This window comes from Giraffa tippelskirchi, chromosome 9, assembly GCF_054371585.1.
Source record: "Giraffa tippelskirchi isolate mGirTip1 chromosome 9, T2T-mGirTip1v1.2.pri, whole genome shotgun sequence".
In the NCBI taxonomy this organism is placed as follows: domain Eukaryota; kingdom Metazoa; phylum Chordata; class Mammalia; order Artiodactyla; family Giraffidae; genus Giraffa; species Giraffa tippelskirchi.
In genome coordinates, this window is record NC_137283.1 from 104672080 (window position 1) to 104695004 (window position 22925).

Genomic DNA, 22925 nt, shown 5'->3' on the forward strand with positions numbered 1-22925 from the left:
GTGAAAAAGTTGGCTTAAAGCTCAACAGTCAAAAAACTAAGATCATGGCATCCAGTCCCATCACTTCATGGGAAATAGATGGGGAAACAGTGGAAACAGTGGCTGACTTTATTTTGGGGGGCTCCAAAATCACTGCAGATGGTGATTGTAGCCATGATATTAAAAGACGCTAACTCCTTGGAAGGAAAGTTTTGACCAACCTAGACAGCATATTAAAAAGCAGACACATTACTTTGCCAACTAAGGTCCAACTAGTCAAGGCTATGGTTTTTCCAGTGGTCATGTATGGATGTGAGAGTTGGACTGTAAAGAAAGCTGAGCTGAGAAGAATTGATGCTTTTGAACTGTGGTGTTGGAGAAGACTTGAGAGTCCCTTGGGCTGCAAGGAGATCCAACCAGTCCATCCTAAAGGAGATCAGTCCTGGGTGTTCATTGGAAGGACTGATGTTGAAGCTGAAACTCGAATACTTTGGCCACCTGATGCGAAGAGCTGACTCATTTGAAAAGACCCTGATGCTGGGAAAGATTGAGGGCAGGAGGAGAAGGGGAGGATAGAGGATGAGGTGGTTGATAGCATCACCGACTCAATGGACTTGAGTTTGGGTAAACTCTGGGAGTTGATGATGGACAGGGAGGCCTGATGTGCTGCAGTCCATGAGGTCGCAAAGAATCGGACACGACTTAGGGACTGAACTGAACTGAACTCACTTATCAGTGCAGGTGCCTTTGAAGGTGCTCAGATTCCAGGCCAGCTGCCAAATTGCCCAGGCAAGCACGGGCACTGAACACCACCCTGTTGATTTTGGAGACCTGTCCAAATTTGTGTGCTTCATTCCTAAGAGTCACTAGACCATCTGATAGCTGAAGAATTTACTTAAGTATAGTGAAAGCAAACATCTCTTCTAAGTTGATTGCTTTTTTCCAGCTTCTTGTGCCCCTTCCTTTCTCTCTCCATTCTTAAATAATATCAAGTTTACTGCTTTGACAATCAAAAGAAGTCACCCAAATTGTTTTCTGAATAAGTCTAGAAACATTTTTTGAATGCCTACCTTATTCCAGGAAGCATACTAAATATATCAGAATGTGCCTTGAGTATAGGAAAATCTGCACAGCCAGGTCTTCCCGGGCTATTTTGACTCAGAATGCATTGTCCGTGATCCTTTTCAGAGACAGACAATCTAGTTCCTTCTTTCATCCCCCCATATCTGTCATTCTTGAAAACAGTGATCCAGTGTACCTGGAGTTATTACAAAGTTTTGAAACAAGTCCAGATCATGTTGACAAAGAGAGATCCTTTGTGGTCTTTTTTCAGATTCTTTCTGGGGGTCTAACCAGAGCCCTGACACTTTTCAGACCACTTCTGCCACAATCGGCATCACTATAACAATTCCTGCTGGCCTTGAGGGATATCTACTTAGCTCCAAGCTGAGATATAAGTAAAAGCAGTTCAGTCACAAGAGAGACCAATCAATATAGGGCGGAGGGTAGGAAGGAAAATAGCTACCATTTCTGAAAGACTAACATAGGGAGTAAGGGAATAAATTTTTGTCATTTCTGTCTTATTGCTTATCAGAAACAATAAAGGATTTTTTTTCACTTTGTTGGAAGCTTCAGCTGAGCAACTGTTTTAAAATTTGACAGTATTAAAATTTGATGTATTTAAAAGTTATCAGTTCAGTTCAGTTCAGTCGCTCAGTCATGTCCAGCTCTTTGAGACCCCTTGGACTGCAGCACACCAGGCTTCTCTGTCCATCACGAACTTCCAGAGCTTACCCAAACTCATGTCCATTGAGTCGGTGATATCATCCAACCATCTCATCCTCTGTCATCCCCTTCTCCTCCCACCTTCAATCTTTCCCAGCATCAGGGTCTTTTCCAATAACTCAATTCTTTGCATCAGGTGGCCAAAGTATTGGAGTTTCAGCTTCAGCATCAGTCCTTCCAATGAATATTCAGGACTGGTTTCGTTTAGAATTGACTGGATGGGTCTCCTTGCAGTCCAAGGGACTCTCAGGAATTTTCTCCAACACCACAGTTCAAAAGCATCAATTCTTTGGCACTTAGTTTTCCTTATAGTCCAACTCTCACATCCAAACATGACTACTGGAAAAACCATAGCTTTGACTAGACAGACTTTTGTTGGCAAAGTAATGTCTCTGCTTTTTAATATGCTGTCTAGGTTGGTCATAGCTTTTCTTCCAAGGAGCAAGCATCTTTTAATTTCATGGCTGCAGTCACCATCTGCAGTGATTTTGAAGCCCCCCAAAATAAAGTCTCTCACTGTTTCCATTGTTTTCCCATTTGATACTTCTGATGTCCCAGCTTAAAACAAGATGGATGTTGGAGTTACTAGTGCTGAGTAAGGAGAGGATTTCTATCTACACTGAATTAAATCAGAGAAAGCAAGAGCTCAGAGTCAACTATTATCACTTGTGTTATTTTTTCAGCAGATATTCAGGATGCATTGGTTAAGCTATTTAAAAAATTGAGTTTGATGAAACATGAGCTTTATCTTTCTTATTTAATTTTTTGCAAAAAATGTTACTAATAAGGAGTCTAAGCTGCTCAATGCATATTCCATTTAATAAATATTAAATGGAAGGAATTCATATGTTAGAAAACCATTCTGTTTCTATATGTTTCTGAGAATTAATTAACAGAACATCAAAACAGTTCTGTGAAATACTCTACCAAGTGCTCCGATCTCAAGTGGGTATAGTAATTAACTTTAAGAACATTAAATACTGTATAAGATATGATTCTGAAAAAGGTAAAAATAGCCCAGAAACATTATGAGTTTATCATTGAACCAAGAATGATTCTTTAAAGATTAGAAAATGAGCTTCAATATGGTGGTTCTTCTAAGCAAAGTAAGCGATATTTGTTATTCATAATTTTTTTTAACTTTCTCCAAAGCCTGTGGAATATGAACTGGCTTTATAATGGATTTGCCAGAGGAGCACATAACACACAATTTTTTTCCATATGTTAAGTAGATAGCCAATGAGAGTTTGCTGTATGTCTCAAGGAACTCAAGAAGGGGCTCTGTATCAACCTAGAGAGGTGGGATAGGGAGGGAGATAGGAGGGAGATTTAGGAGGGAGGGGACATATGTAAACCTATGGCTGATTCATGTTGATGTTTGGCAGAAACCAACAAAATTCTGTAAAGCAATTACCCTTCAATTAAAAAATAAATTAATTAAAAAAACAGGAAAAAAAAAAGATTTGAGCTTTTCAGGGTTGAGTATCTATTTGTTCACTCTAATTCTTTTTGTACTGAGAGGAGGTCAGGGTGAAAGCATACTGCGTGAGACTCTGGGGAGTTAGGATGAAGTGAACAAAGGATGGTAGCCTTGCTAAAGGACCTAATACTTAAAATATTTGGTGAAAGAGCTAAGCCTAGATATTCATCTTTGACAATGATCTCTTTTAATTAGATAACAAGGTACCTGCCTTCCAGATAAATCAAAAGCCTAAAGAATCTAACCCCAGATAGAGGAGCAGGGCGGGTGATGAGCAAGGAGTACAGAATGTACAGGACAGTGTGGGGCAGAGGGAGTTAAATGCTTGCTCTTTTACTTACCAGTTGTTTGGCCAGGGAAGTTACTGTCTCTAAGCCTCAGTTTTCCTTCTGCAATATGAAGATTACAATAGCACTAATATTGGAATAGTTCTGAGGATCAAAAGGGAAAACAAATAAGGTTCTTGGCAAAGTACTGGAAGAAACAACAGGCTCCTTATAAAAGGTCATTATCAGATTTTCGGAGTCCCAAGTCAGGGTAGAAGTTACAGAGAACAGAACCGCTCTGTCTTAGTAAGTAAAAATATAGCTTCCTGCATCTGAAAAGAAGAGACAGAGAAATGTCAAAAGAGAAAAAAAAAACAAGGGAGAAGAAAGAAAGGCTGCTCAGTGTAAAAATAAACACATTGACAAATAAAGAAAATGTGCTGTGTTGTGCTTAGTCGCCCAGGTGTGTCCGACTCTTTGCGACCCCATGGACTGTAGCCCTCCAGACTCCTTTGTCCATGGGGATTCTCCAGGCAAGAATGCTGGAGGGGGTTGCCATGCCCTCCTCCAGGAGATCTTCCCAGCCTATAGATTGAACCCAGGTTTCCCATATTGCAGGCAGGTTCTTTACCATCTGAGCCACCAGGGAAGCCTAGATACCTGCAAATAGAATAGTGCTGTGGGAAAAATACAGTGTGCTAGAGAGAGCTGAAGGGTGGAGACCTCATCTTGGATGGCCAGGCAAGTTGTGCAAGACTCTGATTGTGAAATGAAGCTAATAATTCAAAGATACAGGGGAATAGTCTTTCCAGGAAAGGAAGCAGATGCATATAAAATGAGATCAGCATGTTGAAGCAGAAAGCACACAGTGATTCTGAAATCCAGAGAATGAAAATAATATTAGATGAGGTCTGAGAGGTAAACCAAAGTCACATCATGTAGAGCTTTTAGGATCTAGTCAGACATAATAAAATTTTAGTTTATTTGCTAAGGCTAAGAGGAAATCATTGGAATCATCAGTAGAGGTTGATATTTATATTTTAAAATGAGCATGCTGGTAGCTCTGTGGCATGTTATCTTAAAAGCAAGAGAAGAATAAGAAGACCACTTAAGTGGCTTCAGGAGTCTAGGCAACAGTTCATGGTTGTCTGGTTTGGGAGGAAGACATAGAAATGATTAGACTGTCAGATTCAGAATAGATGTTAAATGTGATGACTTCTCACTTTTCCTTATACAATATGAGGATGGGGAAAAATGAGAAATCAACCATGACTTCTGAGATTTTGACCTGAGAAACGAAAAGGATGACATTAACTAAAAGGCAGGATATTTGGAAATAAGCAGGTTGAGGGAAAATGAATTGATATAGGGAAATGGTAAAGAACAGGTTTTTAGACTGAATTCTAACTTAATAGACATTAATGGTGATGGTATGAGTAGAGAGGATTAAGAGGGAAGTGGGTGGTGAACATGTACAGATAGGGATTTCAATAGTTTTGTTTATTTAAAGAAAAATACAGTTTTTCCAAACATAAAGAAAAAAAAAAAAAGAGTGTTTGGTACCAGAGAAAGAACTCCCTCTACTTGTTATTGCATTATTGATAGTCACATAAACCATCTTCATGCAATACTATGTCTCCAGAGAAAAGTCCTTGAGGCCACATATCTAATAGATATCTGCCAAATATTTGTGATTAATCTTCAGAATTGATTGTGTAGCTTCCTCAATAGTGCATGTTCTCTAACGATACTGAGTCTTAATGGTGTCAGAACAAATAAGGTTCTTCTCCAATTTTTTTTTAAGTTTAATAGGACCAGAGTAAAAACTAATAGTGGAATCTTTTCATATGATAAGTAGGCTTGAAATAGCAATAAAATTATTCAAATCATTCTAGAGGACTAACTCAAGGAATTTTTCCCAAAATGGATATAAATATTCAATATGGATTTTTGACCAAAGTATCTCAGGCCGGCTGATAGCCAAGTCAGATGATTTTGATAAGTCAAAAGATGCAAAGTACTCTGTTTTTAATTCTTGTCAGTATCAGAACCCATTCTGGGCATAGCCATTACTTAATGGTTCCATTGAATGGTTCCCAAATGTGCTGCCTGCATCATGGACAAAACGATGTGATATCTGTCTCATTAAATAGCAAAAATACTCTTTTATACAGGGGATTAACTCATGCAAATTAATTGCAAATCTTCCATAAATGTCTCCTAGATGCTTCCTCTACATTTAGTATTAAGTGACAAAGATCTATTGCAATTGGTCTCACCATTCATCAGCTTTTAACCCAGTGATATCAGAGAGTATTTATTGAATATGGAATGCAGCACATAATATAATTCAGGGTCTGCAATGATAGGTACCTTGGGCATTCAGAATCCAATAATATTCTTCCGTAGTTTTAGACAGTGGTTGGTGGCACTATGCAAAAATTCCCAAAGCTAGTGATCATAAGTGATAAAAGCCTACTCATAGAGGTAATTTGTGGAACTTCTTTATTTTTCCTTTTCCTTTTTTTAAAAAAAATTTAGTCACTATTCAGTGAAAAAGATGTCTTCTTTCATAAAGTACAGATAGAAAATAAAATTATATATTTTATCACTTATATGTTTACCTGCTTTTGTCTCAAGAGAGAGGCAAATAAAATTATATACATGAAGAATAAATAGAACTTTGGGCCAGTTGGCCTGGGAATATATTCACTTTAGGAAAAACACTGTCCTTTGTTTGGGATAACCCCTTAATTTTCTATCTGACTGTGAAAGGTAGGGGCTTCTGATTTCAGGATAGACAGGGAGCATTTATAAATATAATTAGTTAAACAGCTATACATAAAGAGGGCTTCCCTGGTGGCTCAGATAGTAAAGAATCTGCCTGCAATGCAGGAGACCTGGGTTCAATCCCTGGGTCAGGAAGATCCCCTGGAGAAGGATACAGTCCATGGGGTCACAAAGAGTTGGACACAACTGAGCAACTAACACTTTCACTTTGTTTTTTAATACATAAGGAAGAAACAAGTTTTGGCATTGTTTCTGTCAATTAAAGTAGCTGAATGGGCTAGGAAGAGGAAATAGAAGAGGCTAAATAACTTTGGACTGAACGAGTCCATGGTTAGGACTGTATTTCAATATAATTGGTTTCCTTTGCAATCCTATGTATTTTTTTACTATACATTTAAAAAATTATTCTGATAAAAGGTTCACAACCTTCTCTAGACTATTAAATGTACATTTAAAAACATTTTTAGACATCCTTTTTTAAGGAGAGATGAGCTTAACTAACAACACTACAGAATGGAACCCACAAAAGAACATAACAAGAAAAAAGTGTCTTGTAAAAGGGAATAGACAGTAAATTTCTAGGAACCATGGAGCTGTTATATTTAATGTGGCTTCAATCCTGAGCTGTAATTACACGTCATCTCTCCCAGATCTTTCACTAATAACCAATTACATATAAAGTCTTGATGTTAATGGTGTTTAGAGGAGAGAAGGAAGGATGTTAGTATTAAAATGACTGATAGCAAATGAAGAGAAGGGACCCAGCAGAAGCATTGTGGGAGAGGAAACAGTGAAGAGTATTTGAGCACAATCGTGTGGTAAATGTCTTTATCCAAAATGTGCTAGGGGAAGGGCACCCTTGCAGAAGTGTTAGGTGACAAGGAACTAGATCCTGCTATTGCAGGGGAAGATAGACAGTCTAAGAGAAGTACAGCTCCAGGAGGATAGAAAACTCATGGATAACCAGGAGAGAGGTTTTTTTCTTTGTTTGTTTTAATTGAAGTATAATTGATTTACAATGTTGTGTTAGGCTTAAGTGTACAGCAGAGTAATTCATATATATAGAGAAAGTGTGTTAATCACTCAGTAATGTCAGACTCTTTGTGACCCCATGTAGCCCACCCGGCTCCTCTGTCCATGGATTTCTCTAGGCAAGAATACTGGAGTGGGCTGCCTTTCCTTTCTCCAGGTGATCTTCCCTTCCCAGGGATCAAACCCAGGCCTCCTGCATTGCAGGCAGATTCTTTACTGTCTGAGCCACCAGGGAAGCCATACACACACACACACACACGTATATATACATACACACACATATGTTCTTTATAAGATTAGTGGCTTAGATGGTAAAGAATCTATCTATCTGCAATGCAGGAGACTCGGGTTCGATCCCTGGGTTGGGAAGATCTCCTGGAGAAGGGAATGGCAACCCACTCCAGTATTCTTGCCTGGAGAATTTCATGGACAGATGAACCTGGCAGATTACAGTCCATGGGGTCACAAAGAATTGGACACAACTGAGTGACTAACACACATTACTAGTATATGTTATTATACGATATTGAATATAGTTCCCTGTACTACACAGTGAGTCCTTGCTGGTTTTCTGTTGTATAGATAGTGGTATGTATATGTTAAGCCCAAACTCTTAATTTATCCCTCCCTCTCCTGCCTTTCCCTTTTGGTAACTGTAAGCTTGTTTTCTAAGTCTGTGAATAGATTTCTGTTTTATAAATAAGTTAACTTGTATCATTTTTTTGATTCCATATATAAAGTAGTAACATATGATATTTGTCTTTCTCTGTCTGACTTCATTTAGTATAAAAATGTATACGTCCATCATGTTGCTGCAAATGGAGTTATTTCATTCTATTTTATGGCTGAGTAATATTCCATTGTATGTATGTACTACAATTTCTTTGTCCATTCTTATGTTGATGTATACTTAGGTTGCACACACACACACACACACACACACAGAGCTTCCCTGGTAGCTCAGCTGGTAAAGAATCTGCCTGTAATGCAGGAGACTCCAGTTCTATTCCTGGGTTGGAAAGATCCCCTGGAGAAAAGATAGACTGCTCATTCCAGTATTCTTGGGCTTCCCTGGTGACTCAACTGGTAAAGAATCTGCCTGCAATGCAGGAAACCTGGGTTCGATCCTAGGGTTGGGAAGATCCCCTAGAGAAGGGAACAGCTACCCACTCCAGTATTCTGGCCTGGAGAATTCCATGTCCTGTATAGTCCATAGGGTTGCAAAGTGTTGGACACGACTGAGCCTGAGCAACTTTCACACACACACACACACACACACACACACACACACACACACACACACACAATTTGGTTGGGTTGGGTCTTAGTTGTGGCATGTGGTTTCTCTTGTGGTTCAAGGACTCTCTAGTTGTGGTGCATGGGCTTAGTTGCTCCACAGCACATGGGATCTTAGCTCCCTGACCGGAGATCAAACCCACATCCCTTGCATTGCAAAGTGGAATCTTAACCACTGGGCCACCAGGGAATTCTCACTCTACTCTCTTAAATGTATGTTTTGCCTGGATATGACCTCTGCAACAGTTCCAGGAACAGCTTGTATCACACAAATTTTATAAGTATTTATGTGTCTGAAAGTGTTTTTACCTGGTCTTTATGCTTGATTATGTAGTTTAGCTGGGAATATAATATATAACCTTTCAGTCAGTTCAGTTCAGTTCAGTCGCTCAGTCGTGTCCGACTCTCTGCGACCCCATGAATTGCAGCACGCCAGGCCTCTCTGTCCATCACCAACTCCCGGAGTCTATCCAAACCCATGTTCATCGAGTCGGTGATGCCATCCAACCATCTCATCCTCTGTCGTCCCCTTCTTCTCCCGCCCCCAATCCTACCCAGCATTAGGGTCTTTTCCAATGAGTCAACTCTTCTCATGAGGTGGCCAAAGTATTGGAGCTTCAGCTTCAACATCAGACCTTCCAATGAACACCCAGGATTGATCTCTTTTAGGATGGATTGATTGGATCTCCTTGCAGTCCAAGGGACTCTCAAGAGTCTTCTCCAACACCACAGTTCAAAAGCATCAATTCTGCGGCACTCAGCTTTCTTCACCGTCCAACTCTCACATCCATACATGACCACTGGAAAAACCATAGCCTTGACATAGCCTTGACTAGACGGACTTTTGTTGGCAAAGTAATGTCTCTGCTTTTAAACATGCTATCTAGGTTGGCCATAACCTTCCTTCCAAGGAGTAAGCGTCTTTTAATTTCATGGCTGCAGTCACCATCAGCAGTGATTCTGGAGCCCAAAAAAGTAAAGTCTGACACTGTTTCCACTGTTTCCCCATCTATTTCCCATGGAGTGATGGGACCAGATGCCATGATCTTAGTTTTCTGAACACTGAGCTTTAAGCCAACTTTTTGACTCTCCTCCTTCACCTTCATCAAGAGGCTCTTTAGTTCTTCTTCACTTTCTGCCATAAGGGTGGTGTCATCTGCATATCTGAGGTTATTGATATTTCTCCCGGCAATCTTGATTCCAGCTTGTGTTTCTTCCAGCCCAGCGTTTCTCATGATGTACTCTGCATATAAGTTAAATAAGCAGGGTGACAATATACAGCCTTGACATACTCCTTTTCCTATTTGGAACCAGTCTGTTGTTCCATGTCCAGTTCTAACTGTTGCTTCCTGACCTGCATACAGGTTTCTCAAGAGACAGGTCAGATGGTCTGGTATTCCCATCTCTTTCAGAATTTTCCACAGTTTATTGTGATCCACACAGTCAAAGGCTTTGGCATAGTCAATAAAGCAGAAATAGATGTTTTTCTGGAACTCTCTTGCTTTTTTGAAGTTTAAGACACTGTTTTTCATTTTAGTTTTCTTCTTTCATCAAAGCATTGCTAATGAGGTCTCATGTTCTTCTGGCACTTCTTTCTTTGCAGATGATCTTTTTTTTTTTTTTTCAACCAGAAACTTCAAGAATCTTCTCCTTATATTTAGTAGAATTTTATAAAGATTCATATCTTCCTTCATTCTGTTGAGACTTAGTAACATGAGTCTGAAAACTTTCCATCTCAAGTTCTGCTAATTACTCATCTATTCCTTTCTGAGTTTCAGTTATCTCTTTTCTCCCCTGATTCCCTATTATTGAATATTGCACCTTCTATATTGATGCTTGATATCTCTTAAATTTTTATCCATTTTCCCCTATATTTATTTAAATACTTGTCTAAGCTATTTTTTCAGTTTTCCAGCACTTTTCATCTTTCCCGCCCTTTGAAAGTTTTATCTCAACTGTCATACTTTTTAATACTAAGAACTTCTGACCTCATAGATTTTTATTGAACCTCAGTTTTTCTCACATGAATGCAATATTGCCTCACCTATCTTTGTGAATATTAACTTTTGAATTATCCCTTTAAGAGACATCGATTGAATGTCACTGAGAGCTTTATCTGTAGCTCCAGCAACACAGATCAGCAAGCTGTCCTTCTTCCCAAGAGGCTGAATGAGAACTTTTGATTTGGAGCGCTAGCATCCACAGTGGAACCCCCGCCATAAAAAAAGAGTAGCTTACCAGTTGTATCGGCCTAACACAACACAGCTATAAATCAGAGCTGGCAACATATTCCAGGGATCCCGATTTCAAGGCTGGTATTCTTTCCTTTATACTTTTGGCTGAGTAATCCAGCAGATATGATCATGGTCAATTAGTTTTACATCATAAATTTTTAAAATATTTCATACAAGCTATGGGCCCTTTATAGTTACCATAGTCTTCAGTATGTAATATAAGTCATATAAAATTATATCATTTTTTCCATCAACCATATTTCCATAAAAAATTATGTCATTTTTCAGGGCTTGAGTCATTTACAATAATATATTTATTAACATTTATAGGAGTTTTTTTCATGCATACAAATAGTTTATGTAAGGCATTTTAGTTGAATAAGCTCTACTGTGCCAAGAATGTTGAGTTTTCCTTGAAATGCCCATGCTCTGATGTCTAAGGAAAATATCAGCTCCATGGCAGCTGTTTTCAGAGAGAATTATAGTTAGTATTTGGTTTATGGTTGCCACAGTATCCCAGTTAATACCATAGCAATGAGGCTGAAGGCCTGTCAGAAACACAGAAGTTACTGCCTTTTAGTGGATTCAGAGGTTATTTCTGCTCTATAGTTAAAGGCAAGTCAGTGTTTTCAGCTAGTAAAAGTGAGAGCTCCTACACTTTCAAAAGTAACTGATTAGATGGGGGCATATCTTCTGACCTATGCATAGGTGCATTTAACATACGTGTGTCAGGCAAGGCAGATGCCAAGAGGATGCTGTCAGCTACAGTCTGTCGTGATCTTCAATGGCCTACAGTGCCAAGGCCTTCCTGAACAGCCAAAGGATTTTAGGAGGAAATCTGTGGAAAAATGATTTCTAGTTTAAGAAATACAAAAAAATACACACACATTCTCTTTGCAACAGTTGATTTTTCAGGACGGGCAGTTTCAGAAAAAGTTTATCTCATACTTCAGCCACAGTGCTATTTCTCCATGAGGACATCTGAGTTTCCTCAAAGAGTAATCAAATAACTGTTTCCTAAGAGACAGAAGTGCCATAATACCTCTTGGAAAGTTACCCACTTGTGACTTGTCAAGCGTATGTGGAGACCAGTTGTCAACTCTAGGCATCAGATGGCAAAGTAGAAAGGCCAACAACAATGGTGATTTACAGTGTCATAGTATTCTGACTTCTCCTGAGGTAACTAAAGTTTTAGCCTTGCTTTTTTTAGCCATTAGTTTCTTAGGACTATTTTTTGTTGTGAGAGGAGAGAATATATTTGATTAAACACAGGGTAGTACACTGGATGGTAGACAGGTTGAATACCTCCGTGGATTTAATTGTAGGAAATGTTAAGCAAGAGTTTAGACATTTTTAAAAGTCTGCTAAGTCACTTCAGTCGTGTCCGACTCTGTGTGACCCCATAGACGGCAGCCCACCAGGCTCCACCGTCCCTGGGATTCTCCAGGCAAGAACACTGGAGTGGGTTGCCATTTCCTTCTCCAGTGCATGAAAGTGAAAAGTGAAAGTGAAGTTGCTCAGTCGTGTCCGACCCTTAGCGACCCCATGGACTGAAGCCTGCCAGGCTCCTCTGTCCATGGGATTCTCCAGGCAAAAGAGTACTGGAGTGGGGTGCCATTGCCTTCTTGGTTTAAAAGTCTAGTAGACAGGAAAAAACAGAGAATACAACACGCAAATCATTCCTTAAATGTCTCAGTAGCTCTAGAAAGATCACAAAACCATTCAGTAAATGGATGGTTGTTTAGGCAGGAAATTAAAGGTCTGCCAGTGTTAATCTGGGATTGAACACTATGAGCCTGCCGATATTGACCACCCTGGAGGTAGAAACGTGCTCTAATTGGCAATTGTGTATATGCTCTAATGTAAGTGCAGATGCCAGATGTGCTTAGATTAACATTATCAAAAGGGTAATGCTTTTGCTGATACAGTGAATCATTCCAGCAAGAATAGGGGCACACCATGGATAAAATGACAGAAGGTCTGAGTAGAGAAGTAATTTAGAAATTTAGGGAGAATTTAAGTAACATCAATTGCAGAGCCTCGAATTAGAGGCAGTGAGCTCCTCTGTGCTGTAACGCCACGCAGTGTGTTGTTGCTCAGTAAAGTTCAAGGCCAAGAGTGACTCAGTGCCTAGGTTCAGGGGAATTCAGTTTGAATGCAGCTTCCAACACAGGACACCGTCTCTCAAGAGATCAAATTCCATTTTGTGGATAAAATAAAAATGTTTGCTCTACTTTGAGACAAAAGTAATAACATTTTGCTGAGTGGCTAAGTCCTATGAATATTGAACTAAATAATCATAATTAATAACATTTAGAAAGATATATTTGATTTACCAAAAGATATTTAAGTCAGAAGGACTTAAATTCTGCTTATATATATGTATATATATAATTAGCTGCCTGTTTCATGTGATCAAAACAGGTATCATTTAGTATCAGGTCAGTTAGAATATAATTTAAATTGGGCAGCTTTACATTACTCTTAGAGTCCATTATATATGTATTCTTTTATTATTGAAAGAATCTCTTATCCTTAGTAGAATTTTGGATAAAATTCAGATGGCAGAGATTTTTGTTGTTTATTTTTTTTATGGTAGAGCCTATACCTTACATAGAAAAATAAGAAGCAAAGCAAACTCAGATTTAGGGAATGATTGAAAAAAAAAAATTGGTTCAGAGAGCAACCTCTGGTATTTCCCTAGCCCAAAAATGTCAATTGGCAAGTACTCTTTGGATTACAAATCCAAGTGTAAAAGTGCTAATCAGCATGATGTAGTATGTGAGTCACACCCTGGACTTTGGCCATCCCCTAAGCAGCCACAGGACCTCTGGGAATTACCAAAGACTCTGGTTACCCTTCCGCATGAACCTGAACCCTTGCACCAGAAACAGGAGCTGACTCAATCTGCTCACTGCACACTTTTTGTCCTTCATCCTGCTCCCCACCCACTTTTTTTTGGCCCACTCAGTAATGAGTAATCTTTTTTCATTTTTGTTAACACTCTTTAAATACTATTTGGATAGTCAAAGGCAAATGCTAGAATGCTAAAAAAATTTATTTTCTAAAGAGAGTAAAATTTATGGGCAGAAATAAATAATATTAATCTTTTCCATGGGAACTTTGAAAGACATCTCGATATTTTGAAGAGTAGAGTTTATCTTATCAAGCAGTTGAGGCCTAAAGGAAAGAAAATGAAACCCACTCTATGTCCTTTTCAACTAGCACCTTCCCCTGAAAGATAAGCTCACACATTACCTGTATATGAGTTTTCAGGGGCTACCTCAACAGAATACCACAGACTGGGATGCTTAAACAACAGCAAATTGTTTTTTTCATAAGTCTGGAAGCTGGCAGTCTGAGATCAAGGTGTTGGTGGGTTTGGTTCCTTCTGAGACCTCTCTCCTTGTCTTGCAGATGGCCGCCTTCTCACCGTGTTGTCCCTCTGTCTATGTTGTTTGTGTCCCTGTGCTCAAACCTCCTTTTCTTATAAGGAGATCAGTCCTACTGGAATAGGGCCCACCCTAATGATCCCATTTGAATTTAATTATCTCTTTAAAGTCCCTATATCTAATATAGTCACATTCTAAGTACTGGGGGTTAGGGCTTCAACATTTTAATTTTGGGAGGCAGGGACCCAATTCAACCAGCAATACTTTCCAATGTAATTCTTCTATTGATTGAGTTTGATTATAATTTCACTTTTTGTCATGGTAAATTGTTGCTGCCACTGCTGTATTGTTTAAAATAAATCACATTTTTAATAGTAATATACCCTTTGCTTTGTTTACGATCAGTCCTCTAAGGCATATGAGACATGTTGCCTTCTATGTCTATGTTATTATTTAATTTTGGTCCATGATGAACATTTCTTTAATAATGTAATAAAAGTAAAATCTAAACTTTAAGTCTTAAGATGTTACTTCTTATATTAAGCATCTGATATTCTCAAAGTATTTGCCTTTTTATTCTGTAGACCACCATCCAAAATTTTTGCTGTTTATTTGGATTTTTATACTAAATAGTTGTTTACAATATACAATGAAGCAGAATTTTATTAATAAAGCCTAAAAAGGAGAGGAATGAAAAAAGTAGTTTCCGATCAAAGTGGGAGCAAGAGGAAGACAGAGGAAGAATAGAATCAGAAATGCCAAAGAAAGCACCACCAGCTGGGACATCCAGTTCATCTGAGGCTTGTTCAAAGAATGGCAGGCTTCAGGGCTGCCTGGCCACAGCTTTGCAGTGCCAACATTTTAGCAGATTGATGATTGTGACCCTTTAGCATAATGGCAGGGAGGTTAATTTTTAAAAAATCAGCGACAGATTAAATATTCATATCATCTGAGGTGGTTTTCTGTTGGTGTGGCCATTTAAAAAACAAAAGTATAATCCAGTAATGTCTTTTCACATACTTCAGATATTCATAAATTAAAAACATGGCCAATCTGAGCACTGTGTGTTTTTCCCTCTTTTCTGAACATAAATTAAAAACACAGAAATGTCTTTGATGGTGGATGTTTTCTAGAACTTAGCCAAAACAAAACAAAAACAAGAGTCCCTGTTACACTAATGATGGTTGCCACTAGTCGAATGAACTTGGAGAGTGTAGAAGGTATTTCTAGAGGATGGTTTATTAACCCTGAATTGATTTTTTTTTAATTTTTGAATGGTGTTCGAATGCTGTCAGTGACTAAAAGTTTGTGCATTCTTAACTGTTTTTTTCACACTATTTTGCTTGCTGAGAATGCTAAGGCTAAAAAGACAAAATGCTAAAGCACAGAGATTCCCTCGTGAAAGTACTATACCTCAACATATAAATCTATCCATCCTGCTATTATTAACACCAAAGAATGACTGGAAAATAAGGATTCTGTGAAACTGTAAAGATTAAGTTAAAGAGCAGAAAAGTAAAACCCAAAACTGACCAGCTGACTGATCTTAGCAGAAAAACAAGCCTTGCAGTTTGCTTTGGGTTGATATATTTCTAAAAGAGTAAACATCATTCATTTTTACTTGGATGAGTATTTTGTCTTAGCACTAGTGTTTTCAATGAAACATGCTTAAAATTCCAGTCTTGCCATCTCTTTCTAATTATACAACTTAAGACAAAATTATAAAATTAGCTGTTTTTTTCCTGTAAGGTTGGGTGACCTTGGTGAGGTGATGAGTAGTCAGAGAGTATAGGAATGTGTACACTGGCTTTTGCTTTGAGAGTGTGTGTGTATGTGCACACACATTAGACATTTAATTTAACCCACAACATAATATATGGTACTTTGAGACCAATTACACAGGTTTTTTGATTACAAATAACTCAAGTAGAGCTTAAATTTAGAATTTTATCTACATGTTATCCCACCAAAGGAAATTGCTGCCTTGAGTTTGTGGGTGGATATCAATGGATTGATTGCCAAGTTTGTTCAGGAGTTGCCTGACTCCACAGTGCCACCAGTGGGTTTCTCCTGGTACCTTTCCTGTACTAGCGTTTAAGTTTGAGATTGGAAACCAGAATGGTTCTCTGATTCCCTTTTTTTTCCTTCTGGCAGTTAAATGTTAAAAGATTTACATTTAAATCCCATGGCCCTCAGCAAAATTGAACAAAGCAAACCAAAATTCATGACTGTTTCTTATTGAGGTTCTGCTTTGCCCAAAGCACTACAGGTAACTCAGCTACTTTTCTGTCCCCAAGGAGATACCTTTCAGACTATTCTCAGAAATGCTCTTTCTGTAGACTGTGATAGAGTTCATTCTCTCAGGATATCACAAACTCTTAGGAGGCAACTGGTGCAGTGACAATACTTAGTGAAAGGAGGTCTAGTCTCTACTCTCCTATCTTGGTCCATAAAGCAAGGCAGTGCATCATTTAAAAATGGAAAGTGAGCATGCTGATATGCCCCCAGTAGAAGATAAGTAGTTGACCTGATTCATGCAACTGAGAGAAGGAAATAAACCTTTGTTCGACTCCAGATGTTTTCTTGCCAATAAAGTGTTTCTGTGTCCAGGCATGCCTTCCACGACTGGATCTATAGGCCTTCTCACCCTCTCCAGCTTCCTAGGTTCCTTGCACGTGAGGTAGGGATACTGGATCAGAATATTTGCATTTTTTTCTCCAAAGTTCCATATACGTTTCTAATGAGCAGTCATGCTTAAAAAAAACTAACTATATTATGATCTTTATCTAGCTTGTTTCACTTTTTCTTTTTCATATTCAGTGCTGTCATTTAATTGAGTTTGTTTTCCAATTTCTCCATCTCTTTATTTTTTTGATGCTCTGTCTCAAGCCTTTATAAACTGTAGAAGAAAAGATTTTGTATACATATATATAAATAGTCTGTATAATATATATATATTTTAGAAAACCTACGAATTTTTGCCTAAATAAAAATTTATGGCATTTTGATTCCACTTTGTTTGATTGGTATGAATAGAATACTAGATTTCTAATTAAACATAGATGTGCAACAAGCAACAAAGGTTTACTGGATAGCACAGGGAACTATAGTCAATATCTTGTAATAATCTATGATGGAAAATAATCTCAAAAATAATATATGTGACTGTGTGGATCACAATAAACTATGGAAAATTCTGAAAGAGATGGGAATACCAGACCACCTGTCCTGCCTCTGGAGAAACCTGTATGCAAGTCAGGAAGCAACAGTTAGAACTGGACATGGAACAACAGACTGGTTCCAAATAGGAAAAGGAGTACCTCAAGGCTGTATATTGTCACCCTGCTTATTTAACTTATATGCAGAGTACATCATGAGAAACACTGGGCTGGAGGAAGCACAAGCTGGAATCAAGATTGCCGGGAGAAATATCAATAACCTCAGATATGCAGATGACACCACCCTTATGGCAGAAAGTGAAGAAGAACTAAAGAGCCTCTTGATGAAGGTGAAGGAGGAGAGTGAAAAAGTTGGCTTAAAGCTCAACATTCAGAAAACTAAGATCATGGCATCCAATCCCATCACATCATGGGAAATAGATGGGGAAACAGTGGAAACAGTGGCTGACTTTATTTTGAGGGGCTCCAAAATCACTGCAGGTGGTGACTGCAGCCATGAAATTAAAAGACGCTTACTCCTTGGAAGGAAAGTTATGACCAACCTAGACAGCATATTAAAAAGCAGAGACATTACTTTGCCAACAAATGTCTGTCTAGTCAAGACTATGGCTTTTCCAGTAGTCATGTATGGATGTGAGAGTTGGACTATAAAGAAAGCTGAGCACGGGAGAATTGATGCTTTTGAACTGTGGTGTTGGAGAAGACTCTCGAGAGTCCCTTGGACTGCAAGGAGATCCAACCAGTCCATCCTAAAGGAGATCAGTCCTGGATGTTCATTGGAAGGACTCCTGTTGAAGCTGAAACTCCGATATTTTGGCCACCTGATGCGAAGAACTGACTCATTTGAAAAGACCCTGATGCTGGGAAAGATTGAGGACAGAAGGAGAAGAAGACAGAGGATGAGATGGTTGAATGGCATCACTGACTAAATGGACATGACTTTGGTAGGCTCCGGTGATGGACAAGGAGGCCTGGCGTGCTGCAGTTCATGGGGTCGCAAGGAGTCAGACACAACTGAGTGACTGAACTGAACTGAATACGTATATAAAAAAAGAATATCTGTTTTGTAGACAAAAATTCTCCCTCTTGTGGGTTATTTCAAGTACAGAGGCATCAAAAAGGCAGATTGTTTCCCCATATTTAAGCCAGGTTGTTCAGGCCAGCCTTACCAGGAATGAAGCTGATAAAAATTTTGTTGGAATCTTAAAGGGTAAAGCTATGTAATTAATCTTTATAGTTTCTCAACATTCATACATGTAAAACATCCACCAACAAAAACTTAAAAGTTCTTTGTTTAACCTGAACCTCCAAGTGAAGATTATATAAACATGGTAAATTCTAATTAATTAATTAATTGATGTTGCAATGAGAAATCAGTGTTAATTGTTTTCACTAGATGGGGAAAACTTAATGAAGATTACTTCAGTAGCTTTTGAATTTATTTACAAACATCTCATTTAGGGTTCCTGCCACTGCTCTCTGGCTTTTTCTTGAAAATTGCACAAATATACTGTCATTGTTACCACAGTACTACATAACTGTGCTGCTCAAAAAATAGCACAATTTTTAGTAAAGGATGAGACAATAGCAAAGCCTCCGAGATAATATTTGGGAACTAGACTAGCATATTTCTGATACCTTAACAAAAGTTTTTAAAAATATGTTTTTCATAGCACTTACGAGTTATTGTCAATATTTTTAGTCACAAAATAAAGTAGGGAATGTTTACTTGAGGGTGTGTTTATTTTCCCTGTATCTCCTCCTCCTCCCATCTGGCTCTCCTTTTTGTCTTCAGCTACCTTATCTCCTTTGGCACTTGGAAATTCCCCTTTGATATGTATAATTCAACTGTGACTTCCATTTCTTCCAGAATTCCCTGGAAGACCAAGTCAGAAATACCCTCCTCTCCTTGATGGGACTTTATTAAATTTTATACCTCAGAGTGGTTCCTCTGTTTTATGCCCCAGAATTAGGGAATTACTTACTGTTATTTCCTTAGAACATTTCTTAACTTTCAGTTCAGTTTAGTTCAGTCACTTAGTCATGTCCAACTCTTCAAGATCCCACGGACTGCAGCATGCCAGGCTTTCCTGTCCATCACCAGCTCCCAAAGCTTGCTCAAACTCATCCCCATTGAGTTGGTGATGCCATCCAACCATCTCATCCTCTGTCATCCCCTTCTCCTCCTGCCTTCAATCTTTCCCAGCATAAGGGTCTTTTCCAATGTGTCCGTTCTTTGCATCAGGTGGACAAAGTATTGGAGTTTCAGCTTCAGAATCAGTCCTTCCAATGAATATTCAGGACTTATTTCCTTTAGGATGGATTGGTTGGATCTCCTTGCAGTCCAAGGGACTCTCAAGAGTCTTCTCCAATACCACAGTTCAAAAGCATCAATTCTTCAGTGCTCAGCCTTCTTTATAGTCCAACTCTTACATCCATACATGACTAGTGGAAAAACCATAGCTTTGACTAGACAGACCTTTGTTGGCAAAGTAATGTCTCTGCTTTTTAATATGCTATCTAGGTTGGTCATAGCATCATTTCTCATCTCAGCATCTAATTTTGGTAATCTCAACCTAAGACACTGGGCTATATAAGTAGGCTATGTGTAATATACAGACAGCATCTAAATAAATGTCTCATTCTTACATAGGCTTTGAGGCCTCAGTACTTTTAAGATCAGAGTATGAAGGGTGGGTAGTGATCATCTGACTAATTATTGTTCCTTTAAGATTTTCATTGAATCAGAAACATCTTTTATGTCCTTTCACATTTTCACCCTTATTTGTAAAACCGGAGAAAGGCTTAAGTTAGGAATGTTTATCTTCTAATTAAATTTTAGCGACTAATGTGTCAGGAAATGATCTATATTCTCCTATATCATTAGCTGTGGCCAGGCAACTTAAATTGCAGGAGAGAGTCATATGGATAAAAATAAATGGAAATAAATGTAAAAATGAATGAATGTAATAGAATCTTAAATAATGTTTGAAAGTCTGTTTAATAAGTTATAATTATTGGACTCTTGGATCTGGTAATGGCAGCCCAGGTAATCAGACCAAATCTCTGAAAACAACTGGAAAAACTGCATATAATATTTTTCTGTAATTTGCTTGAGATTAGCAAACTGCTAACAATGTAATGAATATTTAGGGGCCAATATCTACAAGAAGATTCAAACCCAGAGGGTTGAGCCCAGCCTTGGGGAATGCTTTTTCTCTAGGAACATCTGCCCATTCCAGCTTAGGTCAGAGCTTTAACAATCTTATGGAGTCAGAGCAACAGAAACAAGATTCTAGAATCATTAAGAATTTAGAACTCTAGTAACTTCCCTAGGTGTGAGATTAGAATTTTAAAGGAATAAACTCTAGAATTAATGTTGAACAAAAGTAAGTAGGCATTCAGAGAAAAAGATTTCCAGGTAATAAACTCAATATTTGAAATTGAATTAAAGACTGCTAGTATCTCTACTTGTCTGTGCAAAGTAAACATTTATCTTTCCTGAAGACATTGGGATAGTTTCAAATAAAATTTACAAACTTTTATATGCAATTTATGGTAATTAATTCAGAAATTACCTGACAAAAAAGGAAATAGGATAATATGATTGCAAATTTATGGAGATAAAAAGACAATAGAAATAGACCCATAGGTTATCTAGATAATGAAATTATTAGATCCAAATTTTAAAATAATCATGCTTGATATGTTGAAAAAATGAAAAGACAAAAAGAGAATTCTAGAAGAAAAATGGAAATTATATCAAAAAACTAAGAATTCTAGAACTGAACAAGTATAAACAACAATAGTTAGTAATTAAGTGGATGAGTTTGATAACTGATTAGACACAGTGGAAGAAGGAATTAGTTAATGACAAGACTCAAAGTATCCAAAATGAAGCAGAGAGAAAAAGACAAGAAAGGACAGAAGATAAAAGGAAAAGAAAAAGTCTTAAATATGTGTATTGGGAGACCTAGGAGGAAGAGAGAATTGAGGAGAAGCTATTTTCAAAGAAGTAATGACAGAGAATGTTTCAAGTTAATTAAAAAATTAAACTACAGATTCAAAAACATAATGTTGTAAAACTGCTTAAAGTATAAGGCAAAGGACAGGTTTTACTCAAAGGATCAATAATTAGTCTGACAACTGCTTTCTTAATATAAAGATGTAAGTCTTATAAACTGGTATCTTGAATATGCTGAAAGAATAAAATCAATAGTCAAGAACTCTGTGTCTTGTGAGAATACCCTTCCAAAATTAAACTGTACTAGAAGCATTTAAACCAACAAACAAAAAAATTCTTAAAAAAAAAATATCACTGACATACTTTTATTAAAAAATATACTTAAGAAGTGTTCTTCAGGCCAAAAAAAAAAATTAAAGTCAGAAGGAAATATGGAAATAATAAGAGCAAGTAAAAAAGAAAATATCTGAGTGGACATAGATAAAAATTGTCTATAGGTATATAAAATATTAACTAAAATGTTTTTAGAGATATAACTCTTAAAATAAGCTGACTCAGAGACAGAATTTAGCATGTAGGGTGTTTATTAAGATAGCTTTGAGATTAATAGCCATGGGAAGGGAAGAAAAGAAATAGGGATTGGAAAGAAGGAGAAATTAAGCAGGAATCCAGTCTCAATTACTGCCTTGGAAGTTCCTTTAGGGAGCTTTGGGTCTTTGAACCAAGCCAGGATTTTTTACTCTCACATTGATCAATAATTTGATGTGTTCAGCCCTAGGAAAGAGTGGAATTTTGGTTAAAGGAGCTCTCTCCAGCTGAGTCAATTCTTAAAATGGTTGACATCTAAAGGCTATTTGCCAGCAGCACTCCCAGAGGCTGGCAAATACTCATTGTAAAAGAATCTGGACGGCGCATTATAGCATTCATCACAGTCCACCCATTATGTTACTCTGATCCGCTTCTTCACATATGTTCTGGAACACTTCCATCAGATTCTGATGGATGTCTTTTCCTGGGGTTAAACATAAAAGAAAAATAGTGGAAAAATTGTTCTCACTGTGACAGCATCTGAGGCTCAGGACTGATACTCATTATACTACTTCTTCACTATCCAGTTTAGATCCCTCATCTACAGCTAGGATGTCTGCTAAACTAAGTGGTTTCTTTAAGCTGATGAACCAGACCCTTACTACTGTCAGCTGTTTCCCTCTTTGGAAAGTGAGATTTCTAATCTAGTAGAGTTTAGGGGTCTATGTGCAAGTCCTCTCAAGTTGGTCACTCTTACGGGTAATTCTTGATCTCTAGTCCTAAGAATTATTCATATTGGGAACACTACCATGGTGAAATTACATGTAGAATTTTAAATCAAATTGCATACTATACCTGGAGTGTGTTCCATTCTCATAAAATAATACCTTCAAACTGGCACATTAGCTACATCTTTAAATGGTTCAGTGTAGTCAGCTTTCCAACTAATGGCTATTGATCTTCTGAAGAGATCATGCTAAATCAAGGATTAAGCACGTGC

At 37.9% G+C, this 22925-nt stretch overlaps 2 long non-coding RNA genes across 2 annotated transcripts in view; one reads left to right on the top strand and one right to left on the bottom strand.

Moving 5' to 3' along the window:
* LOC145521261 (uncharacterized) overlaps nt 1–22925 on the top strand; it is a 266504-nt gene that overhangs the window by 242865 nt on the left and 714 nt on the right. The window lies entirely within an intron of this gene.
* On the bottom strand, nt 11159–11669 carry LOC145521264 (uncharacterized). The gene is made up of 2 exons (XR_014065278.1): nt 11586–11669; nt 11159–11325 (listed from the first exon to the last, which is right to left on the bottom strand). It is a non-coding gene; the product is annotated as an uncharacterized LOC145521264 (long non-coding RNA).